Here is a 13,585-nt window from a genome sequence, read left to right on the forward strand (position 1 = left end):
GTTCAGTAACAACTCTCAGAGACCAAGCTTTTGTCTTTTCCGTCTTGAACTTCATTCAAGAAGATCCTTAGTACAGATTAACACTAAACACACAATGGTGACACAAACAAAATCGAAACAACTTTAAGGTACATTTCTAGCAACAAGGCTTATGAAGAGCAAAACATTCTAGTAAATGTGGCATCTTACCAGTCTTCTCAAATCAAGCAAAGAACGTGAATTCTCCCATGGAGAACTGAAATCTTTGATCCCTGGATTGCCTTTTAAGCATTTTTACAAGTGTTTATCCACTTACGTAATTCAGCGTTTATGTAATGTTTCCTCTCAGTACAATGGAAATATCAACGCATTACTTTTTTAAAACTTTTTTTTTATTATAAACAAAACAAAACACAACAACATAAACACACACACATACACTAAAATATCTCTTTAAGATTATAAGATATCTTGCCTTTGGCTCCCCTTACACAACAAATGCTTATTATTATTCTCTACTTCTTATCTTAGTTGTATATCATACATTGAGTTCACAGACATTATCTCATTTCTCTCCTAATTTTAACAACAACAACAAAAAGAGAACGATCTCAAAGTTCAAAATCCGCATACGTAGATATCATTTTTCTCTATTTCTTGTACAAATTCTATACAAGGTTTCCAATCTAACATAAATTTTGTTGTTGATCCTTCTTTAATTATAATAGTAAGTTTTGCCATCTCTGCCAGCTCCGTCATTTTCATGATCCACTCGCTCTGTGGTAAAAGTCCAAACCGGACTTGGAGGTCCGTGCCCAGCTGCCCTCCAATTAAGCTCTGGACACACGGGTAAGATTCAACTCGAGTTTATTCGTGTACAACGAAGGCAGCTCTGTCAACCCAGAGGCAGCCCAGTTCAACACTCACCAGTTACATTTATAATCATAATGTGGCTAAATAAGTGACATCAGCCAAACCTAGCGCGCATGTCTGGTCATTATCAACTAAACTTTTACTGGACCATCACCCCCAGTCTCTTCTCTCAGCGCCCTATAACTTTTTGCAAGGATGACGATTCATAGGCCTGGGGTGGGTTGCTGTGGAGACAAGATAACTTATCTCTACTGTCCTAGCAGTTTCTCCTTCAGTACAGAAGAAACAAAGACAACAGTTATGGGCTTTTGAGGAATCTGCCACATTGGCACAAAGAAGCCGATCAACATGGCCTTGCCTTAGTTATTTTCCACAGTCCCTCCTTTGATCCAATAGGAGCTGAATTCTTCATATTGGATCACCTAGAGAGTGCCATCAGCCTATTGCTTCAGCAGTTCTTTCCAATTTTCTACCTTCTCTTGTGGCAAGCTTTGATTCATAGCAATAAATTGCTGGCTAACTTGTCTTTTTATACAAGACGTAAAGCATGCAAAGATACAGGGTAAGAATACCACAAATAGAATACCCAACGCAACGAGAAAGCCTTGCCTCAACCAGGCGAGGTTTGGGAGCCATCTGGTTAGCCAATCGAATGGATTACATCCTTTCCAGGCTTGTACAGGTACGTGCGCTACTTCTCTAATGTCTGCTGCCAATTGTTTTACAATTTTCCCATTGTCATCAATCTTTAGACAACAGTCAGACCAATGAAATTTTTAACACAGGCCGCCTTCGGCTGCCAGCAGATAACCCATTCTGTTCTGGAAGATGGCTTCCTGCATTTGAGTCATCTGAGTAGCAACCAGGCCTAAGGCATCTGCAGTATGATTGGCAAATACTTCAACTACTGCATGTAGCCTGATAAGTCTACTGGTGAGATATGTCAAATCTCGTTCTACTATATTGGGTTCAAAGACAGCTGGACTTACCCCAAAACGATCCATCTTTATGGGTGCTATTAAAACAGAATGTTCCTAATGTAGGAATGACAGACCACCATGCGTGAGCATTTGGAAACCCCAAATCCTTTCAAGTGCTGTCATCTGACTTTAAAGGAACCAGGGGGCTTGCCAAGGTAGCTGCACTCAACAGTTTGGCCTCCCAGGGCATTGGAGCTGAGATAGCCTTAGAGGCCGCTAAACAGATCCAACAGTCTGAAAGTGCAAAGGTTTGTTGGATGCTCTGAATTATACTCAGAATGCTACTTGGGGAAGGATCAGTCTGTAATACTGGCTCACGAGTGCTACCTATACAAGAAGATAGAAGGTAGATTAAGACAACACGTCCAAACATTCTGGTAATACAAGCTCTTCTCTAATATGCACGCTATAACGCTTAACCTTGCTAGCAACCCAAATTTAACTATTACCTAGTATCACCACATAGGATCAATTTTTATTACTTTCTTTTGATCTAAAATGTTAAAGATTGATCCTGCTGGTTATAATGTTCGATCACCCACTGAGGTTGTGGGTGGACCCTCAGATAGTATGGCAGAGCTGACCAAGCCCCGTCAGATGGTGGGGCGTGTGCAGCTTCCCAATGGTTCACTGCATGTGTGAGTTGTGAAAAGTCAGACAGGGCAGTACTTGTGTGATGAGCCTGTTCTTCCTCTGATTCTACTTCTGGCCTTGCTTCGTCCACAGGGCCCAGAGAAAGGCTAGCGGTGCTGTTCCCTGCTGCACGTGGTCCTCACCTTTGCTCCCTTCTGCAAGTGCAGGATCAGAAGAGCCTTTTGACAGACTCTTTGAGCAATAGGTGTAGTGGATCTAAGTGGACTTTCTTACACCTTTATTGCTGTGTGAGTGAGTGGTCAGCAACATAAGATGGGGACCGGTCTAATGTTCTTGGAGGCCTTCGGCTATCCATGCACGAATGCAGACCTCGTCTCCGGGTAGGAATGGATAAGCTGGCACATCAAGGGGCAGTAGTTGCGTGTTGCCCATGTGCCTGTGGATACACTGGAACTGGCCCTGGAGCTGAATAATATAAGCAGTTAAGTCTTCATCCCCTCCTAGCAGTGTAACATGAGGAACAGCCCATTCTCGGCCAATTGGTGGAGGCCTTCTAAATAAAATCTCATAAGGAGACAGACCCATGGGCTGTCGTGGGGTGGTCCTTACTGATAGTAAGGCTAAAAGAAGTACAGTAGGCCAGGTGAGGTGGGAAGTTTTGCAGATCTTAGCCAGCCTCCTTTTAAGAGTGGCATTCATTCTTTCTACTTGCCCAGCGCTTTGGGGGTGGTAGGGGGTATGGATATGCCAGGTGACCCCTAAGCATTTTGACAGGGTCTGTGTTAGTGCAGCAGTGAAATGTGATCCTAAATCTGAGAACACACACTGAGGCGGGCCAAATCTGAGGACAATGTCCTTCATCAAATGTTTCCCTACCTCTAGGGCTGTGGCTTTCCTGCAGGGGAAAGCCTCCACCCATCCCGATAATTTATCTACAATTACTAACAGCCACTGGAATCTTTGTGCTTTGGGCAAATGAGCGAAATCTATCTGAATGGATTTAAATGGCAATTACACCCATGGCTTTCTGCCTTGGGGCCCAGGCGGTATGACTTTTGCATTCTCCCTCACACACTGAGGGCAGGCAGAAACCACCTGCTTAGCCATTTGTTGTGTACCTGGGGCAAACCATTCTCTGCAAATTCCCTTTGCCAACCCAGTACTACCCACATGCCCCTGGCTGTGGTGCTGTTGTAATACTGGCCTTAGACCTGCTTTTGGTAAAACAAGCCTGCCATGTGGGACAGCTCAGGCTCCAGTGCTATCTTGTGTAGCTCCGTCCGCTTGCCACACTTCCTTCTCCTCTGCACTGGCAAGTTCCCACCATGTTAATAAGGGTGGGGCTGCTATCACAGTGTAGAGGTGGTGTTCAGGAGGCAGTGGATGAAGGGCGGCTGATTTTGCCTCCTTATCTGCCCTGGCATTCCCTCGTTTGACAGGGTCATTACCAGTCACATGAGCTTTGCAATATGCTACTGCTAATTCTTGAGGCAAATGGATTGCATTCAGCAGCCTGTCGATTTCAGAACCATTGGAAATTGGTTTTCCCGCTGCTGTGATGAATCCTCGCTCTTTCCATAGGGCACCTGTAGCATGACAAACTCCAACGGCATATTTAGAATCAGTGCAGACAGTCAGAGATCTCTCTCCTGCTTTTTCACAAGCTCTAGCTAAAGCAGTCAGTTCCGTGGCTTGTGCACTTTTATTTCCTGGCAGGGGTCTAGAGTCAATTACTTCTGTGTTTGACACTACCGCATAGCCTGTCTTACGGATTCCATCCACCAGCCTGGAAGACCCATCAACAAACCAAATGAATTCAGAACTTTGCAAAGGTGTGTCCTTCAGATCATCTCTAGGCATTTGCACTTCACGAATAACTGCTTTACAGTCATGTGGGACATCTGGATCTTGCTCAAGCATAAGAGTTGCGGGGTTTAACAAGTTACACTATGAAATAGTTAATTCTGGAGTTTGGAGCAACAAAGTCTCGTATTTGGTATAACGGGTGTTGGAAAAATGCTGGGTATTTTGCTGGGTTAACAAGGCGGATACCGCATGGGGTACCCAGAGTTGCAAAGGGTGACCAAGTACAATGTCTTGGACACTCATTTTCAACAATGAGTGCCGCGGCTGCAACACTGCACAACTAAGAGGCATAGCCTTTCGCAGCACTGTCTAATTGCCCAGAATAATACCCTACTGGCCTTCTATGAGGTCTAAAATTTTGACAGAGAATCCCAGGAGCTACACCACGTTTCTCATGTACAAATAGAATAAAAGGTTTACTATAATCTGGGAGATCTAAAGCTGGAACAGATACAAGGAGAGTCTTTACTTGTTCCCAGGCCTGGGAGTCAAGCTTCGCCTATTCACACTCTTCTGGGGCTGCAGCCTTTGTTTTTTCTATCAGTGGCTTCACAATTTCAGAGAAGAAAGGGATCCGAGCTCTGCAATACCCCAACGTGCCCAACAGGGCTCTGACCTGGGTTTTAGTAGATGGGGCATTCATTTTTGTAATGGCATGCACACGTTTACAAAATATTTTTCTAGTTCCACAAGACAGGATGTGTCCCAGATATTCAACTTCAGACTTAGACCACTGCAACTTCCTCTTTGCAATTTTATGTCCTCTTTCACCTATGGCGTTAACCAATACAACCAAATCAATTTTGCAATCTTCCTCTGAGCATGCACAGAGTAAAATATCAGGTCCAATACTGTACATACACGTGCACTTGCAGGGATGCTGCATATTATTGTGGCAGGATTGGGACAACATTATGTCTTGGGATCACAAATTTATTGATTAGCCTGAGGTCTTGCACCATGCGGTAACTGGGGAGCTGTCTTGGCTCTACCCTCTTTTTGACAGCCAGAATTGGGGTGTTACATGGTGAAAAACATTGTACTAAGTCACCTTGTTTTAAGAGTTTTTCAATTAGTTTCCCAATGCATTTTCTGGCTTTCAATGACATGGGATATTGCTTCACCTGTGGGGGGGGCGCATGTCAGTACAGATGGTAATTTTTATAGGAGCTGCAGATTTTAGCAGCCCAATTTCACCCGAATCTTTTGCCCAGTACTCAGATGGCAGCCCTCTGAGCTCTTCTGGCAGATCTGTGTCTGTCGGGGAACTGGCCTCCTCCAAAAAAGCCATGACATTGGAGGAAGGCAGGGTGACATAGAGCCCATCTCGGCTACAACTGTTAGAAGCACTTAACTTTGCTAGCAGGTCTCTTCCCAAGAGGTTTACTGGGCTTTCTGACATCATCAGGAAGGAATGATCTGCTGCAAAACGGCCAATTTTAACCGTAACTGGTTGACTCAGGGGAACAGTGGATAATTTTCTATCAATTCCTATGACACTTTTTCCAGAATCAGAAAGGGGTAAGGTGATTTTATTGAGCATGCTTTTTGCAGCGCCAGAGTCATAAGGTTTCCCATTTATGTTAAAGGTCAGAAAAGGTTTTGCCAATTTCAATTTCCAGCTGTTTGGGGTTTGACTCTCGCTCTCGCTACCAACCAACTCTAGACCTCCTTCTACCCATCATTCTGATGTTCCAACACTTTCTGCTCCCTGGTAAGTGGCAGGCCCTTGCCCCTGCCACTGCCCAATCTACTGATCTTCTTGCCTTTGATTCCCCTTCTGGGGACACTCATTTTTCCAGCGACCAGGTTGTTTGCAATAATGGCACACATCCCGGTCATAACCACTTCCTTGTCTTCCCTCATTTGCCCCTGCACTTGCTCCTCTACCACATCCTCTCTGACCACATCCACGACCAAACTCTCATCGTCTCCCTTGGCCACACCCCGGGAACCTTGTTCCTGAAATGGCTGCCGCCAACAACTTTGCCTCTAACTCTAACTCTTTCTCCTTCTTCTGTTGCTTCTGCGCCTTCTCCTCCCTTCTATCAAACACATACTTTGCTATTGCCAACATCTCCACACTATTTTCCTGCCTCCCTAGCTGGTGTTCCCTGAAATATTTTTGAATATCAGGAGCAGCTTGCTCCACAAACATACCTACTATCAGGGCAGCATGACTTGCCTCATCAGGGTCAATGCCCCCATACATGCACAGAGCGTGAGTCAAACCAACCAGGAAATCAGCGGGGGATTCTTATTTTTCTTGAGTTACAGCCCGCACCTTAGACCAGTTTATAGTTTTCTGACCCATTTGTTGTAGAACAGTGCACATCCGTTCTTGGTACTGAGTTATGACTGTCCAATCGGCTGCATCATTCAGATTTAACAGGGGTCGGGGTAGGCGTTTAAAACCCCTATTTGACCCATTTGTGTGCAGACACTTTGAATTTGGTTTATAGCTGGATATATCCTTTGAGATGGTGCCAGATCTTGGTTCTCTGGGTAGGGGGGCGGTGGACAAGGCGGCGTAGGCAGCATGGATGGTATGCTTGCGAAGGACACTGCTTTACTTCTTGCCTGCCTTTTTTCAGCCACGTCAGCCCAGAGAAACCAATAATCCATGTTTTCGGGCACCCTGTCCTCTAGAACAAGGTGGAGATCTCTTAAGATGTTTTGGTTGAAGGATCCTTTGGGTGACCATGAGTGACTAAAAACTGGCCATTTTTTGTGCACAACAGAACCAAGCGCTTTTTACTCAAACTTACCATGCCTGGCAGAGTATTCCACTGCTTAAGCATAACATCTAGAGATGACACGTCGGGACACTCCAACCCCCACCCATATTGTCTCCTTCAACCAGTTAAGGCTGTCCTGTATATACCTTTCAATACTTAACGGACATCACCTTAAACAAAGGAAACCAACCAGGGGGTCTTACCTTTTTTTACGAGTGAATCTTACCCTACTTGGAGTTGACCTTGGTTTTGAAGCACACCCGTCCCACCTGTTCAAGAAGACCCTAAGGTGAACTCACCTAGTGCCAGCTGGGTTATTCAGGCATCCGGGAGGGGCGTGATTGCACTGCAAAACTGGGCCCTCCTTCCTGACTCGCCAGATTGTGGTAAAAGTCCAAACTGGACTTGGAGGTCCATGCCCAGCTGCCCTCCAATTAAGCTCTGGACACGCGGGTAAGATTCAACTCGAGTTTATTCGTGTACAACGAAGGCAGCTCTGTTAACCCAGAGGCAGCCCAGTTCAACACTCACCAGTTACGTTTATAATCATAATGTGGCTAAATAAGTGACATCAGCCAAACCTAGCACACATGTCTGGTCATTATCAACTAAACTTTTACTGGACCATCACCCCCAGTCTCTTCTGTCAGCGCCCTGTAACTTTTTGCAAGGATGACGATTCATAGGCCTGGGGTGAGTTGCTGTGGAAACAAGATAACTTATCTCTACTGTCCTAGCATATGTATAAAATATGTATATTCTTTAGAGTTTCTATTTTTATCTCTCCATACATCTACTAAAGCCAAATTGTCCATCAATTCAAAGAAGCTTTTAGGTAATTTCCCTTGATTACGCTTTATTGTTTTCTCCAATATTCTATCAATTTGAGGTGCAATCACCCCATTCCAATCTCCCATTAAACACACTGTCAAAAATTAGATCCACGAGTTTGGATAAGAGATCCTCATAAAATTCCGCTTTGTGGTCATTAGGTGCATAAACCCCTAAAATCAACGTTGATACACCATTCAGTGTAATTTTAACTCCCACAAAATGACCTTGTTCATCTGACAATACCAGTTCCGGTCCCAAATGTGGCTACTCCAAATGTGGAGTAATATAAAACTACTCCATTTTTCTTTTCTCGGCTTGCAGTTATAAACTCTTCACCTAATTTTTTATTAATTAAATATTTGGTATCTTCTTTCTTCTTATGAGTTTCTTGTAAGCATATTATATCTTGTTTCAATTTTTGTAAATAGTAAAATATTTTCTTTCTCTTTTGAGGAGCATTCGCCCCATTAATGTTCCGAGTTAAAAATTTATAATAATTTTTTTTAGAAAATATAAGATTAAGGTACATTCTTAATTTCTGCTTGTTGCACCCCGAGTGCTGTCCTCTTCTTGTACATCAGGTTGTATGTCTTTTCCATAAGTTCGAAGGAACTCTCTTGCTTTTTGAACTGAGTTTAACTTAAATCTCTGTTCTCTGTAAGAGAAGACCACACCTTCTAGGAATTCCCATCTAAACATGATCTTTTTCTGTTTCAGGATTGTTGTTAAAAATGCATAATCTCTCTTTTTCCTCAGAAATCTTCCAGGAATTTCTTTCATGACGATAATCTCTTTGCCCACCATCTTCAGTTTAGTTTTATAGTGTTTCTGGAGAACTGAATCTCTTGTAGTTTTCTTTACAAAATGGACAATAATATCTCTTGGTAGACCTTTTGTTTTTGCATATGTCGAATTCAATCTGTAAGCTCGATCTATTTCCATTTCCATGATTTTCTCTTCGTTACTCAAAAAGGCTGCTATAGTCTTTACCATTTCAGTTCTGAGGTCAGGTTCTGCACTGCCATAGCTTTGCGCAACCCCTTTAAAACATAATAAGTGTTCCTTGTCTTTAAGCTCAAACCAAGCTAAGGCATCCTGCTCACGTTCTAACTCTGTAGTTACAATTTCTGCATTATTTTCCAGTACTTCCACTCTGTCGTTATTTTAAATTCTTCTGTTCTTTGATTTAATTAATCATCTAATTTCTTAAATTCTTGTCTCAATTCTTCCTTCGTGACTTTAATCTCCTCCTTTACTTCCAATACTTGCCTTTCCACCCATTTTTCTATACGTTGTTCAAAGGTGTCCATCCTTTGTTCTATACGTTGTTCAAAAGTGCCCATCCTTTGTTCTATGCGTAGTTCAAAAGCCTCCATCTTTTTGCTTATAGCATCTATAATATTCTGTGTTTGTTCATCCAAGGCCATCTTTTGTATATCTTGCTTCTGCTGAGGTACATCTTCCTTGCTTATAGATGCTGCTTTCACCGATACTTTCGTAGCTCCCGTCGGAGTCTCTTTTAGAGAGCCTTTCCTGGATTTAGTATTTCTACGTAATTGTTCTCTAGGCACCTCCCAGGTATTCGCTCAACTGCGGGTTGTTTTGATATCCTTTGCTGGTTTATCCAAATTCATAGCACTTATTCAATTATCTTCATAAGCTGCTGGGTTTTTAACATCCAATAAAAAGGTAAAGGTGTCCCCAACCAGTCGTGTCCGACTCTAGGGTGCGGTGCTCATCCCCGTTTCTAAGCTGAAGAGCCAGCGCTGTCCGAAGACGCTTCCGTAGTCATGTGGCCGGCATGACTGAACACCGAGGTGCACGGAACGCTGTTACCTTTCCCGCCGAGGCGGTGCATATTTATCTACTTGCAATTTCTTGCTTTCGAACCTTCTTTGGTCAATTGTTATTCCAGCCTATTTGAGGCTTTCTGCCAAAGATTTATTTATTTTGGCTTCATAGCTTTCTCAAGATCATGCAGAAGATAATGGCAACTGGACAAAAACATAGCTTTCAGCCATATAAATTCAAACATTAAAACCTTCAAACAATGATTTAAGGAAATAGAAAGCTAATTAGACTGTAATACTTATTAAAAATGCAAACAGTCTTAGTATTCTTTCTTTTTTCTTCTTTTGAAAGGACCTCTTGTGCTAAATTCACTTCGTAAAAGTCTGCAACTCCTTGATTTTAATACAGGTTCGATTTATACAACTGCCATACTTTCGCTTTTTGCTGTGCAAGTGGTGCTTGCTGGTAGTTTAAGTTTCTAAATACTATCTAAGATTGGAGCACGCCCTCCTTATATTAATTAATTAATTAATTAATTAAGAGTTTCAAAACAGCGTTTCAGTAGGTGTTTATCTCCGGCGACTGACCTTAGTTTTGAGTCCCTTTGCATCCTCCGCAAAGGCAGCTGTTCTTCTAAGATTTCATCCGGATGGTACTGCAGGCTTCCCCTTTATTTTCCAGGGGGGGGGGAATAGTTTCTCAACCTTTTCACAGCAGTTTGAAAGAAGCGACCTGCGGAGCCCCGCATGTCACTGCCAGGACAACATTGCTCCTCACCGGAAGTCCAAAATATCAACGCATTACTAAATCTACTCTATAAATCTCTCAAAACCAGTTTTCTCGCTCAAAAACATGTCTGTGAGACGACATCTATGACCATCATAATATGCAACCGGTACGCGAGTGACAAATTAATCAATTGACTCAAAAATATTTGTCCTTGCGCCTGGGCAACCCGATGTTTCCCATTTCAAGTGTCCCTTCCTGGGTTGATAACATTTCTAGTTTATGGCTGTTGCTAATACCATTGTGACCTCCTTGATTTACACTGTCTTATTTTGACACTAAAACCTCCACTATTAGCTGGCACAGATGTTTCCCAGGATGTTAGGGTTTGTGAGTTTGGTTCTGGTACTGATCACAACTTCCTGGGCTACACATCTGCTCAGGGGAAGTTTGTTTCCTAATTCTTAGCATATGTCCGCCCTTCTGAGCCACTATTTTGTACCTGGCTCCAGTTCGTGGATCTCACAATTTTAGCAAAAAACAAGACTGAAGTCTGCTCGCCTGCCCTCTACAGAATCAAAAACATAATGTTCAGCTAGTAAACAAGCATCTTTTTATTCCATTATGAATTTGACTTATGAATCGTCAAAGCAGAAGAAATGTGTCACCAAATAAGAGGGCAAAAGAGGGCACAGATTTGCATAAGAATTGCATATGCTGATTTATATCTAGAGAAGCAAATTTATAATTTACTATTATAATTTAAATAGAAATACAGTACATCTCACCACAGTGTGGAAGACTGTGACCAGGTGACCCGTGAGCCTTGCTCAGTCTGCTCTCTTGGTGCTGTCGATGGGGATCTTCAAAGCTGAGCTCTTCCTTCAGATGGATCTTTATCTTTAACCCAGATTTGGATTGAACAGCCCTTCAAATAGAGGACACCTTCAAAATAAAGGACAGTCCTTTAGCTGCCTTTCAAACAGAGGCCTGTCCTCTATAAAAGAGGACATATGGTCACTCTATGAAGCAGCAACAATATCCGTGATTGCTCCAGAATACCTGACACATTTAAATCCTCTTCACCGGCAATTACATGGCAATTCTTATTGGAACAAACACCATCGCCACCCCCCATGCGTGGAAAGCCTTTTGTTTTTGTATCTTCTTGGACAAACAAGGTTTGTACATATTCTTGGACTAATCTTATTTCTAAAAGAATATTTCCTACCAAATCATCCCCATTTGGGTTTCCTCTGTGGGTTACTATGTTGGAGATTAAGAGGCACAAATCCTCAAACAACATTTCTGAGGATCTGTGTTTTTTAATCTTTGTTATGAACAACTCTAACTCATAACGTTCCTTATACAACACATTAAAATCCTTAATTATATTCAGTGCCCCTTATCACATAATCTGATCGCTGAGATAATTCCTTCTGAGAACTGTTTAGATCAGGGGTGTTGGACCTCTTTCAGAGAAGCCCTTGGGGGCCAAATTTCAGTGGTGGGCAGGCTGAAGGCAAAACCGGTGGGGCCAAAGGAAAAGGAGAATAGCCCAGCCACCAAAAATACATGTATATTTTTGCTTAAAGCTTTAACTTCCAGTAACTAAGCCTTAGGAGCCGCACTTCAGCATTTTAGAATGGAGGAAAAACGGCATAAAAACACCAACCGATGGTCAGGGGGAAAGGGGGCAGGGCTGTCTGGGGAACATTGGAGGGCTGGATTAGCACCCCAAGAGGATGGGATTTGGCCTCCCGGCCTAAAGTTTCTGTACCCCTAGTTTAGAGGACTTACTCAGTTTTGAAGTTGTAAGACAAATTGCAGCCAGTCCATTATTCTTAATGTGGCTCAGGCAAAACTACTTGGCCTTCTTGTTTGTTTTTCACAAACATTTCTGGCAGTGCTACAAAATACCTCTCCTTTTGGATAACTTTTCAGCACTCTTTTGCAAAATATATATATATATATATATATATATCTCATATGCCCTTTCTTGCCCTTGTTTATGTAATCACACGGCCATGTTTGATTGGCTAAGTTGCATAATGACATTATCCAGTTCACGACATGACCCTTGGCAGGGCCAGCCTTAGGAGTGGGTGAGCCGGACAGTTGTCCCAGGGTGCCAAGCTGAGCTCAGCGGCTGTTTTTTTAATGTACTGTCTGCAGTGAGCTAGGGTGGCAAAAAGCAAGTCTCTGTAACCTTTTTCCCAAGGTTCTACAGGTTGTTTGGGTAATGCTGCAAAACTGCAGGGCTGCCCAGATTTGGGGGGAGGGCAACTGCATTTTGCCCCAGGACCCCACAAAGCAACACCCCCTCCCCTGCATCAGTTCCTATATATAGCATTGGCCCCTTCCCTGACCCTGCCACTTTGCTCACCAGAATTTTTGGTATTTTGTTTAAAGTTTTGATAACAAGAGGAAATGGTATGTTGGAGTTTAAGATGACACTAAATCTCAATATGTAATTGTGACGTATGGGGACCTCTCCCCGGCCATGAGGAGGAAGTAAACATTTTACATAGTTGTGTATGAAACAGAATAGATGCTAATTTGAAGCTTAAGCTGGCTGTAAAATGTATCTTTGGGAGGCTGGGAGGGGCCTGCTTATTAGCTAGGCCTGCAGCCCAACTGGAAGGGAGTCTAAACCCATCATGGGAAGGTAAAAACTTTCTTTATGTCTGGGCACCCATAGAGATGAGATTGGTGAGGCAGAAGCCCCGGTTACAAAGTTGGTTGTACAGAGAGAAGGAACAGGGACGGCTTTCAGGAGGGATTCTGTGGCAGAGCAGGCGACCTGTTCTTGTCCCAGAAAGAACTCCAGGCCTGCCGGGGTAAGAATTCAAGGAGTGAGTGAGTGAGTGAGTGCCACCTAAGATTTCCAGGCAAGGTGCCACTGGAGAGTAATTTTCTGTGGCAGTTACCACAAGGAAAGGTGTAGGAGTGGTGTGAGGCTTGGCCTTAAGGGAAGAAATCCTTCCTTCCTGAGTAGTGGAGAAGGCTGGCAGCAGGCCACACCCAGCAGGCCTGTGCGACTGAGGCCCAGGAAGCAGAAAGACGCTCCGCCAGACAGGGTTTGGATGGAGGAGGTACTCAGGAGAAGCACAACCCTATCTTCATGTAAGAAAGACTAAGCACAGCTGTCATTCTGCTTGATCCCAGGGCAAGATACAGGCAAGAATTCTCAGATGCAGTCCG

Source organism: Heloderma suspectum, chromosome 7 (genome assembly GCF_057233095.1).
Source record: "Heloderma suspectum isolate Gila_16-S chromosome 7, 16-S_ref, whole genome shotgun sequence".
NCBI classification, from domain to species: Eukaryota; Metazoa; Chordata; class Lepidosauria; order Squamata; family Helodermatidae; genus Heloderma; species Heloderma suspectum.